The 22,052-nt window shown below is 43.0% G+C and overlaps 1 long non-coding RNA gene across 1 annotated transcript; it reads right to left on the minus strand.

Annotated features, from left to right (window-relative positions):
• Positions 1 to 1,690: 1,690 nt before the first annotated feature.
• Positions 1,691 to 20,666, minus strand: LOC144670300 (uncharacterized). The gene is made up of 3 exons (XR_013573843.1): positions 20,195 to 20,666; positions 19,761 to 19,858; positions 1,691 to 3,519 (listed from the first exon to the last, which is right to left on the minus strand). It is a non-coding gene; the product is annotated as an uncharacterized LOC144670300 (long non-coding RNA).
• Positions 20,667 to 22,052: the final 1,386 nt, after the last annotated feature.

The raw sequence follows: 22,052 nt of genomic DNA on the forward strand, positions 1-22,052 counted from the left end.
TTAGACATCTGGTCAAAGAGAAGTTCCAGAATTAAGTTATGAAGGAATATAAAAGCAAATAGGAAAATATCCGATGGACACAGAAACAACAAAGAGCAAATGAGAATATGGAAAGAGTCTCAGAAGGATGCACAAGAAAAAAGCTCAGGTACTGACAGAGTTTAGGGAGAAATATTGGATTGTTACTTGGCCTCAGTTTTTAACCAGGTAAACTGACCATGATTAATGTCATTCCAACTAGATTTCAAGACATCTAACAAAGAAAGGAGGGGAGAGCAGTGAAACATGGAAATGGTAAATCGTTGGAACTAGATGAATTACATCCATGTGTGCTAAAACAGAGAAGGAAGATCCCCCGGGAGAGATGCATTCAGATCTAGACCTCACACCTCAAGGTGCTTAGGATGGGGTGCAGGGCACACTTTCTCCAGACTAATACTGAGTTCAAAGGATTAAACGATGAGAATTGATTGTGTAGACTAGCTTTGTACTCACTTTAACTAGAACAGATTAAGAGATGATATTTGGAAATGTTTGAGCTGATTATAGGATTAAATAGGATAGAGAGAAACTAATTCTTCAGGTGGGTGAATCCTGAAGACGGTATTCCCCTAACATTAGAGCGAGGCCCCTCATCTCTGCCACCGCTATATCTCCCTTTCTGATTGTTTCAGTCCCAATTCATTCTCTATCACTATTTCTGCACCTCTTGCTCTCCCCTTTCTCTATAGCCATCTCACTTTCTTGGTCTCTCCTCCTTCTCTCTGCTTTGATTATCATTTTCTCCTCTCATCCACATTCTCCATCTTTTGCCTTCTCTGCCACTATCTCCTTTCTCCCACCTGTCTTTCCATACCTAGTTCACTGTGTCTCATTCTATCTTCTCTTGCTAAGAATCTATCTTCCTCTCTCTCAGTTACATTTATTTTCTTCTTCACACTCTGTAATCCTCTGTCTTCACTCTGTCTTGTTATATTTCACTCTGTTCCTCCCCCCCCCACCCCACACTCTCTCTCTTCCCATGTCTACCTTATAAATTGTCAAAATTGCTCATGCATCAGGTCAGGTTCCACATGAACCTACCCTGTGCTCCAAGCACATTATATGAGATGAGCTCAGCTTCTCCATTCCCTGTTTTTAATGAGCTGGCCTGGATGTTCCAGGCTCCGTCGTGGCTTCAAGAACTGCAACATTTTGCTAAAATCCAGAGGAACATTTGCTTTTGATTCCAATGTTTGCTGCACCTTCTGCCTCCCCATCTCCTAGATTCAATTCATGACATCATCACTAGGCGATATAGCCACCAGCTTATGTAAATGTGCTGCCTGGGGAATGTAAAACCACAGGACACAGTCTTATATTATGGATCAGCCATTATGGACTAAGATTAAAATAAATTTCTTCACTGAAAGGGTTGTGAATCTTTGGCATTTCTTATCCCAGGCATTGAGTATATTCAAGAGATAATTTGACAGATGTTTGGATAGCAAGGTGATAAAGGGATATGGGGGTAGGTCAGGAAGGTGGAGATAAGGTAAAATGTTGGCCATTATCATACTGAGTGGCAGCACAGGCTCTGGAGTAGCCCACTCCTGCTCTGATTTCTGATGTTTTCTTCATGACCACATGCCTGTGATGTGTTCTGCTTGGTATATCTGATTAACCTTGTTTTTTTTTTTTCTTTATTTTTGTCTGGCTATCTGTACAATTGAATTAGTTTATTCAGTTTGCAAACTCATCTGAAACATTTGAATAGCTGGCAGGGAGTTGATCCTGATCTGTGGAGCTTATCTCCATACAGTACACAGGGTGAAGCACAAGGAAGAGTGAAGACCATCCAGGTTCAATAACACAAAAAATACCATTCTACAGGATAGATAATATTGGAAAGGCATTGGAGGGAAATACTTAAACAAAGCTATGGAATGAGTAAAATTCAGAGCATAAAATTCATGGGAGATTTCAAAGCAAGTGTCTTGTCAGGAAGATGATGGGAAAGTTGAAAACTGGAATTGGGTAGTTACCCTGCGTTCAGGCTGCATTTCTTCCCCAGAACCTCGGAAGCCCAACAAGAGATGAATCACTGCTGCATCTAGGAGTTTAAAATGAAGCAGAACAGATAAGAACATTAAAGTTTCAGTGAAAATCGAGGCAATAATACTCACAGCCAAATAAAATGTATACAATAATTGAAGAAGATTCTAGTAAGGAAAGGCAGAAATGTAATATATAGAAAAAGCTTAATATTAGGAGATGGGAATACAACTTGGAAAGATAAACTGGAAAGAATATTAATGGGCAAAGATATAACAGCAGTGAGGATTAATTCAAATGGAGATCAGTGGACTTCAGGAGAAATAAATTGCATGAAAAAGATACAGCGCAGCCAATGCTTCTTCTTGAGCTCTCTGCCCAAAGGCAGACTGACCCACAACATCACAATCTACATTATGGGAAGTGTAAAGAGGCAGCTCCTGAATCCACCCCAACTGAAGCGGGGATTGAATCCTGTGTTGTTGACAACAACCTGTTTCACACCAGCTTTCCAGCCAACTGAGTCCCCATGGAATACTAGTTGCTGTGGCTGCCTGCATTTTTACATGTATTATGGCACAGTGATGGTAAATGCTGAGCTGCTCAAATCTCAGAAACTTGAAACCCTGCCACAGCTGTTCTTGCAATTTGTATTTTTTATTTCGAGATGTGGGCCTTGAATTCAGTAGTAATAAGACAACTGAGTCTTAGAGGGTTTTTACCAAACTAAATTAAACATGTATTAATAAAATAAACAATTGTAAGCACATACATAGGACTAAAAATTACGACTATAATAACTCCTCGAATCCTTAATTAATCTAGCTCACAGTTACACCTCCGGTAAGGCAACAGTAAAACAACAGAGATTTCAACAGACCCAGGCAAAGCAGACAATACCCTGGACAGCAATATTTAAAATGGATTCTCTTAGCTTCAGTTCCTGGAGACAGCAGCTTGGTGCATAGAGGCTGGAGGCTTTTCACACTTGTTAGACCTTAGAAGTCTTCTTCTCACATATGACCTCATCTGTTTTATACAGGTTTCTCGCATTTTAACGTAAATTCCATTGTTCCAATATGTCTTTGCAACTTTTTCCATAATATAAATTTTCCATAGTACTCCCATTATCAGTAATCTTTGGGAAATATGAACACACTGTTTGGCTTAACCTCTGTTGGCTCAGTGTAGCATCTTACAATCTCTTTGAAATTCACGACTTTGGTTTCTCTAAAAATGCAAATGTTCTTCACACCTCACATTCTAAAACTTCAGCCATATTTATGTACTTAGCATTTCAAACCTAGTTTCCCTTCGGATACATCAGAGCACCCAGACCAGCTGTCTATAATTCAATTCAGCGGCATCTGTAACAGCTGCTTCCATGATACAGATCACTGCCTCCTCCAGAGGGCTCAGGTGATGCAGGCGTGCATGTCCTCCTCTGATTCTGCTCCGCTCCCTGTGGTTATGGATCACATTGTCCTGTGAAAGATCGAATAGAGAATGTCAGTGAGTGTGCTGAGTGTTTGAGTGATGTGGGTATCACAGTTGGAAGAGGTGGAGTTGTGTGAAGTCTGTGAGAGCTGTGTGCGAGGTTGGCAGCATTTCTGAGTGCTTGAGGCGGAGCATCTGAATGTTAGACCCAAATCCTGACCGCCCGGGATTGCTAATGGGTGAGTGATGGGAGTGTGGTGTATAAAGCAGTGTGAGAGGTGGCTGCTGTGGTGTGTAGGGAATGTCACGTGAAGATGTGGCAAACAGTCAGGATGATACCAATCAACTACAACAGGACAGAGATAGACTAGTAGAATGGGCAGGCAAGTGGGAGATGGAATTTAATACAGAGAAGTTTGAGGTGATGCAGTTTAGAAGAAGGGATGGGGGAGGAAATCAGTTCAAAATAGTATGCAAGGTCGTAGGGATGTGGGGGTTTATGTACATGGGTCTTTGAAGGTGGCAGGAGGTTTTGAGAATAATTAGCAAAACATTTGGAACTTTGGGCTTCATAGATAGAGGTATTGAGTACAAAAACAGGGAAGTTATGATGAACATTTATAAAGCCCTGGTTAGGCCACAATTAGACTATTGCATCCAGTTTTGGTCACTATGCTTTAGGAATGAAGTGAGGGTCCCCGAGAGGGTTCAGAGGAGATTTCCCGGAATGGTTGCAGGGATAAGGGATTTCAGCTGGAAGGTTAGGTTGGAGAAGCTGGAGGTTGGAGCTGGGGTTGTTCTCCTTGCTGAGAGGGAGATTGAGAGTAGGTTTGATAGAAGTGGACAAGATTATGACAGTGTCAGATAAGGTAGACAAGAAAACCTGTTCCCATCAGGAAATCGTACAAGAACTCAGGTACACAGATTTACAGATTATGGGGGCGGGGAGGGGGAGTTGTAGAGTTTGGGGGAGGGAGAAATGAAGCGCATTTTATTTTTGACTCAGCAAGTGGTGATGACCTGGAAGTCACTGCCTTCGAGGTTAGTAAAAGCAGAGATAAACAATGGTTTCAAAAGGAACTTGTTTGAACACTTGGGGGAATTAAACATGCAGGGATATGGTCATCGAGCAGGTCAATGGGACTGGCTGGATTGCCCTACACAGAGCTGGCTTGGACTCTTCTGTGCTCTATGACATCATCATTCCTGACCAAAGTGAGGGAATTGAGCTTCAGGTGACCCTGCTGTCAGCTCATTGGGGTTAGACTCTGGGAATTGACCACCATAATTGCCTTCTGATGGTGTTGCTTTAGGGTCTCTGGCACAGAACACCCCCACCCCACACTTCCCCATACACTGCAGAGAAGTGGGCTCTCTCTTCCATCCAAGCCCAGGACTGTTGCCTTTAGAGCTGCATCCAAGAACCTGGGATCCCTTTCTCTTCCGTGTTGCTCCATTTCAAGTGCTTTGTTTTACAGGCAATTTTTGCAAATCGGCAGCAGCTTCCTTACAATTAGTGCAGTTCCCCTTTAAGAGGGGCAGGCTCGCTGGAACAGTAGCCATGCAAAACTGCTTTCCCCCCCTTTCAGGTATTCAGCAAGCTAACCTCACAGTGAGCTCTTGCCTGAAGGCTACACTCATGAAAATGAGTATAGAGCAAGAAGGGCAACACCTTTTACCCATAATAAGTTCAGTGAGTGACTCACTCTGTGTGTGTGTGTGTGTGTGTGAGATTATAAAAACAGCAAATTCTCCGAGATTAGATACAGAACATTTCTACTCCAGCATCCTGATACTGACTCTGAGGAACTCCATGGAAGATAATGAAAACTCTCTTCCTGCTGATTCAATTTCTGCTCCTGACTCAGCCAAGTCCGACTGCAGGGAATGGGTTTCTCCATCCTGATAGTAAACACCGGCACATTTCCCCAATCCCTTCACAGCCAGTGTTCAGACAGGATTCTTTTCAAACTACATTATTCTCTTTGAATTTCACAGTTTAATTGTTTGAACATCACAATATAATTGGTTGAATTGTTATTTATGAAAGACTGAAGAATTTAATGTAAACCAGTTGCACAGGTAAATTCCCTGAATGATTAGTCACGATCTGAGCGGCTGGAGGGGATGGTGGGTGTTGAGGGCTGATCCAAACAGACCAGCAAGAAAAGGGCAGTGCCGAGTTGGTGGATCACAGCCGGATGAGTTACTCAGTTGGGAGACTCTGTAATTGGCCTCAGTACCCTGGAACCACAGAGGAGTAACTCCCAGTTGCTGCTCCCCATCGCTGCTACCTGCAACAGTGTGAGAGTGCAGATTGTGTGTGAGGACAGAGTCGCCAGTTCCCTCAGTCCCTTTCCTCCACACGCACTGTCCAGTCTAACAGGTGAAGAATGAGGAATTCGGAGCGATACTGGAGGTGTCTGTGGGATCAATCCCCAGGCATGAGTCAGCTTTTCATAATGAGGGCAAGGAGTGAGAGTAAGAGGGTTTAAGACAGGTTTATTTAAATTGATTAATACTGCAGCTTTCACACAGATTGGGGTGTGAGAACACAGATTGTGTCGATAAGAGAAGTGGTTAATTTATCCATTGTCACTCTGCCTCAGTTGGGATTTGAGTGAACAAATTGTGGGTTGATGTCCCACTCCAGTAGATCCAGACCAGCACTGGGGGAGTGCTGCACTGTTGGAGGTGTCATGTTTTGCATGAAAAGTTAAACTGAGACCCTGTCTACCTGTGAATGCCAAAGGTTATATCTGGTACATTATTTGAAGAGCTGGCAGTTCTCCCAGTGTCTTGGAACAACATCACTCTCTCAACCAACATGTCCAGAAACTCCTCACCCCGTCAAATCTCATTCACTCTTTGTGAGACTTTGCTGAAAGCTGATTGGCTGCAATGTTTCCTATAAAACAGTGTCAGTACTTCAGAAGCAATCCCCAGTCTGTGAAACTCTTTGGAGTCTTCTCATGACAGGAAGGGTTCGATATAAATGTCTGATCTTTCATTTCACTCTCTCTAGTCTGAGATTGTGGGTGTGGTGGGGTCCAATCTGAGAAAAATCCCTTGGACTGCCCTTCAGGACAGAGAGTGAATGTGTACAGGTTGAGGGGAGGGAGGGATGCGTGGGTTTTAATTGAAAATAAAAGGGGTAAGGTTGATGTGTGATCTGAGAGAAGATAGGGGTCTTAGGGTGTCAGCACTCTGACCATCCACAGAGCAAGCGATCTCACAAATATCAGAGGTGGGAGAAGGAGTGAAGGCTGTGGAAGGTGTTTAATGGGATGAGGAAAGTGGGTCGGGAATTGGTTCATGGGGTGGAGAAGGGTTTCAAAGGGAGGATCAGTAGCTAAGTGGGGGGAGAAGGGGTGGGGAAGAGGAATGTTTTCGAACGTACGAACATATGAAGATAGGAATTCGGAGCAGGAGTGGGTCAATAAGGCCCTCGAGCCTGCTCTGCCATTTGATAAGATCATGATCGATCTGATCGCGGCCTCAACTCCACATTCTGCCTGTCCCCATAACCTTTCACTCCCTTGTTAGTCAGGGAAAAAAATCACCCTGTCTGCTGCAATTTCAATAAGATGGACATTGTTGCAGATTGAAGGAGCATCTCCTTCACTCCCATTGAGGGAGCAGGAGAATCCAGCGGAAATTGCTCACTTTTCATGGCTTCCTGGGAATTGACCAAGTTTGGCTGGAAGCAGCAGCGAGACAGGGACTGGAATACTCGGCCCTCAGATTACAAAGCTGATCCTTTCCCAATGGGTCAGAGGCAGGGGAAAGGGCTTTACCTGGTGGGGAAGAGTTTCAGTGGGTGGGGAAGGAGATCAGGAGGAGGAGACGAGGGTGCAGTGTTGATGGGAGGGGGGTTGGGGCTCGTTCAGTGGTGCAGGGCTGGAGACGGGTTTCAGAGGGTGCAGCCATCACATACAAAATGGGCAGAGTGGCCTCTTCAGTGTTTTCTGTGACTCCTTTCTATGTTTCTATGAAAAATGCAAAATATTGCATGTATGTATTTTCCTTCCCAAAGAGCTTTACAGACAATGAATTCCTTTTAAAGTGTGGTCACTGCTGTGGGAAATACAGAAACTACATTTCACTGATGCCAATTAAAACAACAACTGGACTGTGTAAAGCCAGAGGGTGAGAGAGGAGGAACCCGGGGGAGAGGAAGGGGGAAACAAATGGAGGGAATGGGATCCAGGTAGGGGAAGGAGGAAAGCAAGATACAGGCAGAGTGGTTTCGGGAGGGAATTCCAGAGCTTAGGGCCCAGGAGCTGAAGGCACAGCCACCAATGATGGAGTGATTAAAATCAGGGATGTCCTGAAATTAGTGGAGCTCAGATTTCTCAGAGCATTGTCGGGCTGGAGGAGATTCCAGAGATAGGGAGAGGTGAGGTCATGAAGGGATTTGAATACAAGGGTGAGAATTTTATAATTGAGACCAGGAGTCGGTGTAGGTTAACGTGCACAGGGGTGATGGGTGACCGCCATTTGGAGTGAAATCAGATCCAGGAAGCAGAGTTTTGGATGAGCTTCACTCTCTGGAGGGTGAAAAATGGGAGGTTGGCCAGGAGTGTGTTTGAATGGTCAAGTCTAGAGGTAACAAAAGCATGAACGAGGGTTTGAGCAGTGGATGAAGGTTTCAGGTACAGGTGAGTTGAGGCCTGGTGACATGGGAAGGTTGTGGCATAGTGGTTTTGGTAATTATTGGTAATTAACTAGATTGGTAATCCAGAGTCCTCGGGTAATGCCCTGGGGAGTCTGGGTTCGAATCCCACCACAGCAGATGGTGGATATTGAATTCAATATAAAAAAAGTCTAATGATGGCCATGAAACCATTGTCAATTGTTGTAAAAACCCATCTGGTTCACTAATTCCCTTTAGGGAAGGAAATCTGCCGTCCTTACCTGGTCTGGCCTACATGTGAGCCTCAAGGGCAATTAGGGATGGACAATAAATGCTGGCCTAGCCAGCGACACTCACATTAAAATAAAATGTGCAATGTTACAGACCTAGAAATAGGTGATCTTGGTGAAGGAACTGGTATGTGGTCAGAAGCTCATTTCAGGGTGAAGTGAGGTGCTGAGGTTATGAGAGTTTGTTTCAGTCTCAGACAGTGACCAGGGAGAGGGATAGAGTCAGTGACTGGGAATGGAATTTGTAGTGTGGTCTTTGGTCTTCTGAATATTTAGTTGGGGGAATTTTCTGCTTATCCAGTAAAACATGTTGGATAAGAAGTCTGGTCATTTAATGACAGTGGAGGGGTTGTGAGAGGTGATGGTGAGCTGGAGCTGGAGCTGGGTGTTATCAGCATACATGTGATAACTAACACTGTGTTTTCAGATAATGTCACCAAGGGACAGCATATAGATGAGAAATAGGAGGAGCCAAGGATAGATCCCTGGGGGATTCCAGAGGTAACAAGAGCAGGAGTGGGAAGAGAAGCCATTGCAGGTGATACTCTGGAAAGATTAGAATGGGAGCAGGCGAGTGCAGTCTGACCCAGCTGGTCAATCCCTCCTCATCCTTCTCGACCTTTAACACTGTTGACTTCACCATCCTCCTCCAATGCCTTTCCACTGTCAGGTCAGTGTTCACAGCAGATGAGAGATGATAATGTACCTGACATTCCACGGAAATCAATGATGATTCAAGGACTAGGGGTCAGTAAAGTTAACAAGTGTAGCGAAGACATGAATTCTTGATCACCTGTATCTCAGGAGGCAGCACATCCACCTCAATATGTGCGGTGAGTGTGACAGGATAGGGACATTCTGCTCTGTTAGGAACACCCAGACTAGTAAGAGAGAAGCTGTAATTCAAACCAAAGAATGAGGGATATCCACTCAGAGTAAACTGAGCCTGAGAGAGAGCTCAGGGAAATCCCAGCCCTGTATGTGCTGAATGAGCTACTTTCTCTAGGTGTGGTGCAGAGACACACAGGCACACAGTCTCTATACCCAGCCTGTGCTCAGTGAGGTGCTCTCACCCAGGCACTGAAACCCACATATGGGGCACAGGAAGATCCCAGTCTCTGTGCTGAGTGGTCTGACTCCAGGGGTTTGATGAATTACAGCAACACCTCCACTGGTGAGGCTGGTGAACTGCAGCATGACATGTTTACATAGGAAGCTGCCATTGGAAACCGTGAGCAGAGAATTCCAAAGATTCACAGTGATGAAATTTCCCCTCATCTCAGTCCTAAATGAGACAGTGCTCGTGTTTTAGATTCCCCAATCAGCAGAAACAATCTCCCAGTTTTTACCGCATCAAGCCCCATTCAGAATCTTGTATGTTTCAATGAGATCACCTCTCGTTCTTCCAAACACTAGAGAGAAAAAAAAGCCCAATTTGATCAGCGTCTCATCGTAGGACAATCGCCACATCCCAGCGACCACTTTAGTGAAACTTTGCTTCGGTTTTAAAATTCACTCCCAATTCAGTTTGATTGTTTCTTCTATGTGAAACTGTCTGTAATGGGCAGGTAGGAAGACCCATTCACAACATTCAGTAACGGGACTCAGTCCAATTCAATCATTGTAAAGATAACCCATCACAGATTAGAGATTGATGCCTGGTGACAGGAGCAGCCGAGGGAGTGAATCCAGAGTCCAGGCTTCTGGTGCAAGAAGTAAGAAAGTAACATTAAAGTTTCTGCACTCCAGTGGTTTAAAGTTAATGAATTAACATTTCCCAATAAGTAAACACACTGGAAAAGGAGAAGACTGACACATTCCCTTAACTGAGTGGGAGGAGGTGGAACATTAACAGGTGAGGCCAAGAAATTGGACAAAGGGTCAGGGACCAATGTTCAGTTTACATCACAAACACTGAATAGAGAAACAGACAATCCGCTGGGAGAGAAACTGCATTTTGGAGAAACATGTGATTGGATTGGAAAGCATTGGAAAATTGACCTACATTCCTCCAGCAAGATATTTATCATTAACTCAATATGGGAAATGATGGTGCAGCTTATTCAGGGAGATTGTGGGTGGCTCTTAAAAGAGCCGTTGTGTTTTGAATATTTTTCAGTCCATTGTGGGGTTTTACTTGGAGCTGGTGTACTTGGTCACCGCCTTTGTCCCTTCCGACACGGCGTGCTTGGACAGTTCCCCGGGCAGCAGCAGGCGCACGGCGGTCTGGATCTCGCGGGAGCTGCGCTTGTTGTAATGGGCCAGGCGGGAAGCCTCACCCGCGATGCGCTCGAAAATATCGCTCACGAACGAGTTCATGATGCTCATGGCCTTGGAGGAGATGCCGGTGTCGGGGTGAACCTGCTTCATCACTTTGTAGATGTAGATGGAGTAACTCTCCTTCCCCAAATTTTCCTGAATAATCCTGTCCTTTACTCAGAGGTTTCTTTCACCCTTTTTTGGTAGCTGTTTCCTTCTTCTCTTCTTTTTTTGCCTCCAGAAATAAACTTTATTCATAAAATGTGTAGGAGTACATTGCAAACCATTTCAACTTGAAAATTACCGCAAGTGCAACAAAGTTCAACGTGTCCCCACCCCTAGGTGCCTCTCCACAGTTGTAATTCCCCTGATGTTTATAATATATGTTCCATGTCAGGAATACAGCCCAAGGGCAATTTTTTTCAAACTGAAACATTACAGAAATTGCAACAGAATTCAACTTGCCTTCATGCAGCAAGTTCCTCTCTGAGGTGCATCAATCCAATTTCTGTTACTCTTGATATTCAGAAAGTACAATCAATGTCAGGCATACAGCCCCAGGGGTGCTATAAAATTCTTCAGGTCCTCAGTGCACTATGGGTGAAAGGCATTCAGCAGTGACATTTCCCCATTGAACCTCTGTGGTGGCTGTTCCAAGATTTAATGTGTTCCTCAGCACATAGTCTTGGATCTTGGAATGTGCCAGTCTATATCACTCAAAAGATAGGCAAGTTTCGGGCAGACCAAAGAGCTGATGATCCTCCAGCTGCAGTTGATGTTTATCTTGGTGTGTGTCCCTGGGATCAGGCCATAGAGCACTGAGTCCTACATCACAGAGCTGCTCAGGATGAACCTCGACAAACACCACTGCATCTCTAGCCAGACCTTCTTGGAAAAGGTACATCCCAGAAGGTGCAGAACAATGGTCTCTTCTCCACTACAGCCACCGAGTGTGATGAGCAGAAGGGGAGAGACTTTGGGCTTGGAGGAAGGACATGATGGGGAGGACCTTTCTCACCACCAGCCAAGCTACATCCTAGAGGTTGTTTGAAAGTTCTGGTGATGAGGCTTTCTGCCAAAAGACTTTGATAGTTCACTGAGCAGGCTATCTGACAGAATCTACCATCGCCTTATCCTGCTGTACCTGTAGATCATTACGTGGGTACCACTGCTGGATGCAGCTGTCCTCAAAGATGTTTTTCTGCATTAAATTTTCCACAAGTGACCCATCCTCGTGACACCGGGTCAGGTAGAACCTCAGCACATATTGATACTTGCTGTTTGCTTCCTGAGAGTCTATGCACAGCTTGATGCAGCCACACACAACAGGGCCATTAGGATGAGGGTGATGTTGGTCACATTTTGTCCCCATTTATCTAGAGGTTTGTATGCCATGTCCCTGTGAACATGGTCCATTTTCAACCTCCAGATAAAGCAGAAGATAGTTTGGGTGATCACCACGGTGTAGGAGTGATGAAAGGGCCAAACCTGCACCATGTACAACACCAAGAGTGTTTCATACCTGATGACCAGTTTCTTAGCAGTGATGGAGAGGGAGCGTCGCTCCCGCATGCCCAGTTTTTCTTTGACCATAGCTTCTTGCTCCTTTCAGTCTCCAGTGCAGGCCCAGGACCATATCCCCAGCACCTTCAGGCAGCCTGACCTGACAGTGAAGGGGACAAAGAAATGGTCAGCCTAGGTCCCCAAAGAACATGACATCACTCTTGCCACAATTTAGCTTGGCTCCCAAGGCCAGTTTGAACCAATCACCGGTCTGTACACTATCAGTGGATCCAAGCAGAAGACGATGACGTTGTCCATATACAGGGAGGCTTTGACCTGAGTGCCTCCGCTGCCTGGGATTGTCACCCTTCTTATACCCGAATCCTTCCTGATGGACTCAGCAAAAGGTTCTATGCAAAATATGAACAGGAGAGGGGAGAGAGTGCTTCAGATTTATCAGAAAGATTTCCAATTCTCACCCATTGGCTGAAACTGCACTACTGAGGTTTCTGTAGAGCAGCTGGACCCAACTGCAGATTCCCTCTCCAAACTCCAATTTGGAGGGCTGATCCATCAAGTAGGCGTGTGATATTCTGCCATAGGCCTTCTCCTGGCCCAAGCTGATGAGGTAGGTCTCCAGTCGCCCCCATCCTGCAATTATTTCCCTGAGTAGTGAGAGGCTATCAGATATCTTCTTGCCATGTACAACGCAGATCTAGTCAGGGTGGATCACCAGCCCCAGAGCCCATTGGAAATGGCCTTGGACAGAATTTTGTAGTCCACATTCAGCAGTGAAATGGATCACACATTTCTAATTTCTTCCCTTTCCCGCTATTCAGTGATTGGATTTCTATTCTGTCTCTTCAGATATTTGTCCTCTGTAGCTATGTGAATGTGGCCTATCAGTAACTGATAGTTGGATAAAACTTTTAATCTATGTCAGTTTGTGGCAGTTGATTACAACAATTAATTCATAACATTTCATCTCCAATTTATGTTTTTTTAAATCTCCATACCATGCAGCTTCAAAGGAAGTGTTTTCCTGTGTTCCTGTCAGTCTCTCCTATGTCAGTCTGTATTTTAATCTGCATCTGTCAGTCTCTGCTACATGAGTGTGGGTTTGACTCTGTCTCTTTCCATCTCCCAAATGTGGATGTGGCTTTTCATCTGCTATTGTCAGTTCCTGATAGGTGACGATCTGTTTTTGTTTGTATTTGCCAATCTCTGTTCAGTGAATGCAGGTTTTGTTTCCATCAATCACTGATGTGTGTGTGTGGGTTTTACTCCTTGTCTGTCAGTAGGTAATTTTGTATTTTATTCTGTACTGTTGGTATTTGGTATGGAAAGTGTTTTTTTTACTCCATATTTCTCAGTCTGTGGTATGGTGTGCAATTTGTCTGTACATGCTCATTTCTGATATGTGAAGGTTTTTTTTACCCTGTGCATATCAATATTTGGCATAATTGGGTGTTTTTTTTTTTGCAGCTTCTAGTTTCTTATTTTGAGTGTGGCTTTACTGTGTTTCTAGTAGTGTCAGGTATGTGTGAATGAGTGTTTTTTTAAAACTCCCTGTGTCTATAAGTTTCTCATATGTGAATGTGACTTTGACAATCTACCTGTCAGGTTTGGTAGGTGTGAGTGTTTTGCACAATGCAGCTGTCAGTTTGTGTTGAGCCAGTGATGGTCTTACATCATCCCTGTTAATTTCTAGCATATGTGTAAGTGTTTTATTTTGGACAAGTTGGTTGCTTGCCAGTGAGTTTAGTTTCACATTGTGTCTTTCTGTAGTTTGAGAGTGTGGGCTTTATTCTGTATCTCTTGTTTTGTTTTGAGATGAGTGGGCATTTTATGGTATTATAATATCCATTTCTGGAATGTCAATGTGCCTTTTATACTGAATTGGTCAGTGTCTGATGTGTGAGCATGCCCTTTACCTGCAATTTTCTGTTATGAGTGTGGGTTTTAGTCTGCCTATCATTTTCTGTCATGTAATTGTGGGATATACACTATTCCTATTAACTTCTCTCATGCAATTGTCACATTTAATCTTAAAAAAATAAGAACATAATAAATAGGACCAAGAGCAGGTTATCCGGCCCCTTGAATATGCTCCGCTATTCAATAAGACCATGGCTGATATAACTGTGACCTTTGCTGCCTGGTCCCCAAAGCCTCAACTCCCTCGTCAATCAGAAATCAGCCCAACACAGCTTTGAATTTATTCAAAGGCCCAGCCTCCACTGCTCTCCGGGGATGAGAATTCCAAAGTCTAACCATCCTTTGGGAGAAAAAATCCTTCTCACTGCAGTCTAAAATGGGAGACACTTTATTTGTAAGCTGTGGACCAGAGTTCTAGACTCCTCATGAGGGGGAACGTCCTCCCAGAATCTGCCCCGTCAAGTCCCCTCAGAAACTTATATTTCTAAATAAGATCACCTCCCATTCTTCTCAACTCCACTGAGTATTGGCCTAAATCGAGCAACTTTTCCTCATACGACCAATTTGTCTCATCTATGTCAATGTTGGTTTTACTCTGATTCCCTCACTGTCCGATATGTGATTGTGGGCTTTGTCCTGTAACTTTTGGTTCCTGCTAAGTGTATGGATTTTAATCTCTATCTGTTAGACTCTGCTATGGTCGTAAGCATTTCTTGATTTATTATATATGCATGATAAAAAACTCTATAACCGTCAGTAAGTGGTATGACTGTGTGGATTTATATTCAATATGTGATTTCCTGCCATGTTAATGCTGTTTTCACTCTGTACAAGTCAGTATTTTGGAAGACTGGGTTATATACTGCGCCTGTCAAACTTTTAAGTGGGGCAATGTGCTTTAATCTGTTTCTGTCAATCTCTTTTATGCAAGTACCTTATTTTATACCCACCTGTCCGTTTCTGAAAAATGGGTGTAATCTGTATTCTGTCCTGCCCAGTTTCTGGTTCAGTGAGAATTAGTTTGCTCTATCTCCATCTGTTTCTGCTATGAGAATCTGGGCTTTATTGTACAAGTCACTTACTGATGTGTGATTGTGGATTTTAACTGTTTCAGTTTTGGACTGTGGACTTAACTATTTGTGCCTATTTTTGTTACATGAGTGTGTATTTTATTTTGTTCCTGTCGTTCTTTGCTGTTGTGAATGCTGGCTTTGCTTTGGGTCTGTCAATTTCTTAAACATGTATCTGGGTTTTCCTTTGTACTTGGACATTTCCAGTGTGGGAGAAAAGGCCTTACTCTTGATATGTTAATTTCTGACAGGTGACTATGGGATTGCTGTGAACCTCAGTGTCTAATTTGTTATTTTTAGCTTTAATCTTTACCTGGCAGTTTCCAGTCTGTGAATCAGGATTTTCTTTTGCACCTGTCAGTTACAGCTACGTGAGTGTCTATTTTTCTCTGTACAAGTTAGTCTCTGGTATGGAAGAAAGGTTTTTCTCCTGTACCTTTTAAATTCTGGCAAGTCAATGTGCGGTCGCTCTGTGCCTGTCAGTTCGTTGAATGATATTTTGGATTTAACTCTGCAATTGTGTGTATCTGATATGAGAAAGTTGATCTAATTCTGTACCTGTCAGTTACTGTAACAGAATATGTTTTTATTCGGTATCTCTTCATTTTGTTTAATGAGATGTAGGTTTTACTATGAATCTTTTAACCTGTAGAATGTAGATGTTGCTATGATTCGGTGTCTGTGTCTGATTGGTGAACATTTGTATTCATTTCCCTGTCTGTTCAAAACCTGTGAAAGTTGATTTTATTAAGGACCTCTCAGTAATTGGGATGTGACTGTGGGTTCTGTGCTTTGCCTGCACGTCTACGATAAGTGAGTGTGGCTTTTTCCCTGCAATGGGATATCTCGCTCGAGTGTGACCATCTTTTTTTTTTGTGCTTGTTAGTTTTTGGTAAATGATTGAAAGGTTTAATCTTACTTCGCCACACAACTACTACCGCTTCAGGAACAGGTCAAAGCAGGTCCACAGTGAGTAACTGACCTTTTCACTCCCTAAAGCCTATTCTGCAACTTACAGACTACAAGTAAGGAGTGTGATTAAATACTTTCCACTACTGAGTGCACTCCCAACAACACTCATGCAGATCAATAATATTCTGGACAAAGTGTTTGATTGACACACAATTCATGAGTCCATTCCCTCCCCCACTGTCACACAGTTTGTACCATCTACGAGATCTACTGCAGCAACTCAAGAAGACTTCTTCAACTGTGTCCTCCAAACCCGCAACCGATTATACCTAGAAGAATATGGACAAAAAGTGCCTGGAACAACACCACCTGCAAAGTCACCCCCAAATCAAACACCATCCTGACTTGGCAATATGTCACCATTCAGTCATCATCACTGGGTCAAAACCCTGGAACTTGCTACCTAACAACAAATTTGCCACACCTGTGGATGACAGACAGCATCAGACAGAAGGCAGTCCACCACCGCCTTCAAAATGACAATTAGGGAGGAGCAAAACTCCTGGACTTTCTAGTGACACAAACATCCAAAGAACAAATGGAACAGTATTAGTAACTGCTCTATGTGTGAAATACATTTGTTCAGTATCTGTTTATCACTGGTTCCATATGTGAGTTAGTAATTCATCCTGTATCTGCCAGTTACCGCAAGTGAATGGTTGTGAGATTCATTATGTGCTCATCATTCTCTGCTTCACTTTGAGAGTTTTGGACTAATTCATTAGCCGTTAATTGTCTGCCTCTATCATGTCCTGGTAAAGAATGTACTGTTGAAATAATGCTATATCTGACTGTTTCCGGTAATGAATGCAATTCTGAGATTCCTGCTGTAACTTCTGGTTCTGTGAACTGTACATGAGTGAGATTTGTTCTGTATCTGTCACTCTCCTTTGTTTTTTTGTATGATGGTGGAATTCATTCTCCAGCTGCAAATCTTGTACCATGTGAAAGCTAGGATTCACTCTGCATCTGTCAATCTCTGAACTGAATGTGTGTGAGAGATTTATTGTGTGCTGATATCAATCTGTACCTCCCAGTCTCTGCTCTGCTCTGTGAGTGTGGTCACATTCACTGTCTGTCACTGTTGTGGTGTGACTGTGGGATTCATTCTGTGATTGTCAGCCCTTGGGACTCAGCAAGTGTGAGAGTCAATCTGCATCTCTCCATTTCTCATCCATTATTAGGTTAATTATGTAACTGTCATTCATTGGGGCTATGTTGTTACAACCATAATTCTCCATCTGTTAGTCTCTGATTTGAGATGAGAGTGTGGGATATATTCTGTATCTGACAGACTCTGGCCATGTGTGTCAGTGTGGGTTATTTTCTCTTTCTGCCATTCTCTGGTACTGAACAGGACAGGTAATTTAGTTCTGTATCTGTCAGTCTCGTGTGCTTTTTGCGAAAGAGTTTTTAATAATGTATCTGTCGATGTTACTGTGTGTGAACATGAGATGAATTATGTACCTGTCAGTCTATGGAACTGAACGTGGTTTTGTGATCCATTCCATCTGTCAGTCTCCAGAATTACAACTGAATGTGGACCTCATTCTGAAGCTGCCAGTATCTGGAAGTGAGTGTGAATTTGACATTAGTTCTGCTGTCATCAGTCTCTGAATAATTATATGTGTCCCTGATTCATTGTGTATATATCAGTCTCTGGTATTTTATCTAAATATTGTTTTCCTTCCGTATCTGTCAGTTGTGGTACTGTGAATGAGTGCAGGATGAACTACATAAATGTTATTCTTTGATCCTGTGATTGTGGTATTCAATTTGCTTCATGTTTTCTACTGTGAAATGAAAAGTGCTTTTTATTCTATGTTTTCTTTCAGTTTCCTGTGGAGTGTAATACTGTTGCATTCAATCTGCATTTGTCAGTCTCTTGAGTTACATGTGAATGCCTTATTCATTCTGTATCATTCATCTCCTACAAAACTCAAGAAGCTTGACACAATCCAGGGCAAAGCAGCCTCATTGTTTGGTGCCACATCCACAAACATCAACTCCCTCCACCACTGATGCACAGTAGTAGCAGTGTGAACCATCTACCAGATGCACTGCAGGAACTCACCAAGCCTCCTTGGGCAGCACCTTCCAAACCCATGGCCACTAACATCTAGAAGGACAGGAGCAGCAGACACATAGGAACACCACCATTTATAGGTTGCCCTCCAATTCATTCACCATCCTGACTTGGAACTATATCGCTGTTCCTTCACTGTCGCTGGGTCAAAATCCTAGAACTCTCTTCCTAAAAGCCTTGTGGGTGTAGCTACACCACATCGACTGAAGAGGTTAAAGGTGGCAGCTCACCACCACCTTCTCAAGGGTAATTAGGGATGGGCAATAAATGCTGGCATAGCCAGCGATGCCCACATCCCATGAGTGAATAAAACCAAAAGTCCCTGTGACATTACACAAGAGTGGGATTAATTCTGATTCTAACATTTGTGAGTGCGGCATTCAGCCTTTAGCTGTCCATTTCTGAAAATAATTATGAGGCTGGGGTTGATTTTCTTTTCCTGTCTTCATCTACTACTGTGTGTGAACGAGATTTGTCTTGTGCCTGTCAGTCTGGACACTTTAAATTGTGCTGCTCATTCTGTGTCATTGCCTTGCAAAGTGCCTGATTGGGGTGTTTATATGTACCTGTCACTATGCAGTACTGCATGGGATTGAGAGGTTCATTCTCTACTTTTCAATCTCAACTGCTTGATGTGAATGAGATATTTTTGGCCATCAGTCTCAGGTACAGTAAGTGAATGTGAACTTTCTGATACCTTTGTCAGCCCCTGGTACTATATGTGACATTCTGCACCTTTCTGCCAATGACAATGTGTATGAAAGTCACTTTAATTTTGTATTTTTCAGTCTCCGGATTGAATGTGTGCTTGGAATTAATTGTTTCTATGTCTATCTCTAGGTGAATCCGAGTTTTGCATTTATTCTCTATCTATGCATCTCTGGTGTTGTATGTAACTGTGTGATTTCATAAATTACTGTATCAATATTTGGTTTACCTTTGGTTTATTGTAAAATATGAGTACAATGTTTTTTTCATAGCCAAAGGTTACATTCAGTTGTTTTGTGTGAGTTGTGTAGTGCTGTTCAATTTGTATATCTGTGAAAACGAATTGAAATGATAGCATAATAATCGATCTGATACATGGTCTGGTATGTAATTCATGCAATTTGTTAAAAGGGAATTGACTCTTTAACTCTACATTCTAGTCTAACACTTAGTGAGATTTTGGAACTGGTATTTAATCTGTAGCTCAGTCTACACTCTGGGGTGCACAACAGCAATTCATTCTGTATCTTACAATTGGGTAAATGTTGTCTGATGTAGTTAATAATTGGTATTTAATTTGTGGCCAAGGCGACACTATGTACTTAAAACAAATAGTGGGCTTGCTTTGCCCTGGGATTGATGAATCTAGTTCTCAGGTGTACTGGGTTGGAGCGAAATGGAAACAACTTCTCCAACCAATGATTTGTTTGAATATTTTATTGAAAGGGCGCCTCTCAACGTCGCGAGTATGTGGGTCTCTATACCGTTTCATTTTGGACTAAAGACTTGGCAGTATCTCTGTGCTTTGTGAGTGATATTGTACTTACTGTGAGTTGGAACCGTCAGGCTGCACTTTTCCTTGTTTTGAAGAATCATCTGATTCCTTCAATTCTTTCCATACACACAGAAAACAAAACTCCTTCACCTGAAGAATAGGTAAGTAGAAGATACAAAAGTGATCTTTTTTTTTCAAATAATAATTATTATGAAGAATCAACAAAGCAAAACCAGCAGCACATCAGTGTCTGAGCCCACCGCAGTACTGGAGCAATCTGATTCTGCTCATCTGTTATTTTGAGCAGATTTACAAGTTTGTGACATTGAGAAACAACCTGTCCTGTGCACTGCTCCTTGAATTAGACTATCCGATGGAGGAGTGACTTTGGCAAGGGTCAGATTTCTGTTTGCAACTCCCTTTGAACTAACTGTACACCCGGAAACAAGCAGGTACTGTTTAAAATGTCTCTTTCACACTTCTCACCTGGTGCCTGAAATTGATCTTCTTTGTGTAACTGGAAACATTGTTACTGTGCGGCTATTTTCCCCGCCATTCTCTGTCCAATAACAAGGGACAGTGGGAGCCGGAACTAAGCCAGGAAGCTTCACTCGGGTTTGGGGAGAGAAAGCAGCAATGATCTTCAATGGCGAGTTCTTCTCACTCTGTCCAGACACTGCTCGAGAATGGCCTCTCCCTTCCCCCCGCTCACTCCATGTTCCGGGAGCAGCTCGTGTTCCAGGGAGCCCATTAAAAACAGCCGCCGCCTCCGCCTCAGCTGCCCGGACACTCAATGCCAATCTCTGAGCATATCTGCGGACGCGGCTCCAAACCGATGCGCTGCTTTAAGCAGATGCTGTTTGTTCACTTCCCTCTGGGGCGGTGATGTCTCCGATCGCTGCTGAATTAAACCCTATTCCGCTCACTGAGTGAATGACGCTCTCGGCCATTGTTGGGGGAGGGGTTGCGCATGCGCCGTCAACCTTATGGTGACGACACCGGGGACGTGTATAAACAGCGCATGCGCACATCTCCGCAGCAATTCAGCGGTAAAATCAATGGGAATTTCGCCCATTTCACTCTCATCACAGAGAGAACAAAATCCCCGAACCTGTGTCGGCGCGGGGGGCAAGGGGCGTTGGGTGCGAGTGGACGTGTGGCGGAAGCGGGGACCATTCGCGTTGGAAGCTCAGGTTTTGTCCCATTTCGATATTCAATTTGCGTCCATCCCCTGCAGATTGTTTGTTATTAAATTGTCTCTCATCCCGTTAAATTTAGACTTTCTACAATTTCGGGTATTAGTTTTTGTTTAGTTTTCACATTTTTCAAAGTTGAAATTGAATTTGATTCCATTATGCTCACTCGTAATAAAATCATTGGTCATAGAGTCAATTACTCAATACTAACTGTATTATGGCCGACCGCTTTGTTAGTCTGGAATATATGATGCCAGAAATATATCTTGTGTGTAAGCAAGACATTAACTGCTTTCAGGCTGAGCTACCCTGCTCGATGGATTTTATCAGAATAGGGGTCTCTTAAAGCAATTTACTGAGTTACAACCTTCCATAATCACTGAATCAATATATTATGTCACTTCATTGCTTGTGTCAGGAGGCCTATACAAAAGGATCCTTTCAATTCGAATCACCCTGTTGTTTATTGATTCTGATTATTTATATTCCTCTCTTACAAATGCTGCAATAAGGCTACCCTTCCTCATTTTCCATTTGCCCCATGTTTTCCAAAATTGTTGCAACCTGGAATAATTATGACCAGCTTGTAGCAGTTTCTCTGTAATGGGCATGATTTCATAGTGCCGAAGCTGAATTTTGAAATTCTTATTCATTCAATGTTTTCTTGTTAAATGTATTTCGTAAGCTCTGTGTGTCAGTACATAAGACGCTTCTTCTGGCATGATACTTTGTTTTGTCCTTGTGCCCTGATGTTACCTTTTTCATTCTGTTTAAGTTTTGAATTCTGTTATTTGTCACTACGATGTTGCATACCTCAGTAATGTGTTATGCACAGCTGATGGTAAATGCTGAGCTGCTCAAATCCCAAAGGGAAACTTGAAATAACTGTCACGACTGTTTTGCAATATCCATATACTTCGAGATGCATGCTTCGTATTCAGTAGCAACAAGACCACCAAATCTCATAGGTTTCTTACAAAACTAAATTAAAACTTTATTATATATAAAAAAGATTTTAAGCACATACATAGGTTTACAAATTACATCTATGATAACTCATAGCTCCCCTAGTTAATCGAACTCCAAGCTACCTCTCCATTAAGGCAACAGTAAAACACATAGATTTTAAAAGGCCCAGGCAAAGTAAC

This window comes from Cetorhinus maximus, chromosome 31, assembly GCF_964194155.1.
Source record: "Cetorhinus maximus chromosome 31, sCetMax3.hap1.1, whole genome shotgun sequence".
Taxonomy (NCBI): domain Eukaryota; kingdom Metazoa; phylum Chordata; class Chondrichthyes; order Lamniformes; family Cetorhinidae; genus Cetorhinus; species Cetorhinus maximus.